This window comes from Orcinus orca, chromosome 12 (assembly GCF_937001465.1).
Source record: "Orcinus orca chromosome 12, mOrcOrc1.1, whole genome shotgun sequence".
In the NCBI taxonomy this organism is placed as follows: Eukaryota; Metazoa; Chordata; class Mammalia; order Artiodactyla; family Delphinidae; genus Orcinus; species Orcinus orca.
Window position 1 is genome coordinate 73,564,837 of NC_064570.1, and position 1,187 is coordinate 73,566,023.

Genomic DNA, 1,187 nt, shown 5'->3' on the forward strand with positions numbered 1-1,187 from the left:
TTCTAGCAAGGGGTTATTCCTAAATTATGGATAGCTTTAAGGAATTAAGTCTTATCTGAGTTTAGAGCAGCTCTTCTACTCGCACATTAATGAACAGTCACCATCAAAGCTGAATCTTCTTTTGCTCTAAGTAAAATAGACTTTTTTTTTTTGATAAGAAAGTAGAATTTATTGGTGGGCATGAGTAAGGCGGGGACAGTGCCAAGCCTCTCACGAGCGCAGGGCCTGCCATGCGTCCAGAGGGCCACGATTAGGGATGTATTCGACCCCACAGCCATCGGGAATGAGCCGCTTTTCTGCCACCATGTTTTCAAATTCGTCTGCATTAAACTTAGTAAATCCCCACTTCTTGGAGATGTGGATCTTCTGGCAGCCAGGGAACTTGAACTTGGCCCTGCGGAGGGCCTCAATCACATGCTCCTTGTTCTGCAGCTTGATACGGATGGACATTATGACTTGGCCAATGTGGACCCTGGCCACTGTGCCCTGGGCTTTCCAAAGGCACCACGCATACCTGTCTGGAGCCTAGACTGGGGACAGCATGCCTGTCATTAATGTCCACTGGAAAGAGCTGTCTCCAAGGTCCCTCAGGGCAACCCATACAGGCAACAGGCTGGTACACTACCAAGGAGGCTACTCTTTACAGCCATTGCACATGGGGCCCCCATCGGGAAAAGAACACAGTCGGCTTAATTGGCTGCTAAACTCTTTTTTTAATCATCAGTACTTATATTTAAAAATTATCCAAATTCAAGATTTCCTAGCAGGCTAAATTGATCCTAAAACATCACAATCAGAATTAATTGAAATAAGACATTATTCACATAATAGATTTGTGTAAGTCTATGTTACATTGGTTCCATTAGAAATAATTTTCTACCTGCTTAAAAAATAAAGAAAAAAAACTCACCATTCAAGATTTCTGTTCTAAATAAAAGCAATTATGTGCTACCTCCTCTGATTTCTGCTCCATTTGGAGTTTGTTTTAGGTAATTCACTTTGGTGTTTTTTAGGAAATACTAATGCAATAAAAATGAGCCTTGTCTAGTTTTCCTACTAATAATTTATGTATGTATACATAATTTCCAGAAAAATATTCAAATATATTTCAAATCTCTCTTACTATTAATATAGGTTCTGTTAAGCTTTCCAAGAAATGTGAGATGGTATTAAAATTTTAATTGAGG

General features: G+C 39.8%; 1 non-coding gene across 1 annotated transcript; it reads right to left on the reverse strand.

Annotated features, from left to right (window-relative positions):
• Positions 1–569: 569 nt before the first annotated feature.
• LOC117201458 (small nucleolar RNA SNORA70) lies at positions 570–703 on the reverse strand. Its single transcript, XR_004483476.1, has one exon. It is a non-coding gene; the product is annotated as a small nucleolar RNA SNORA70 (small nucleolar RNA).
• Positions 704–1,187: the final 484 nt, after the last annotated feature.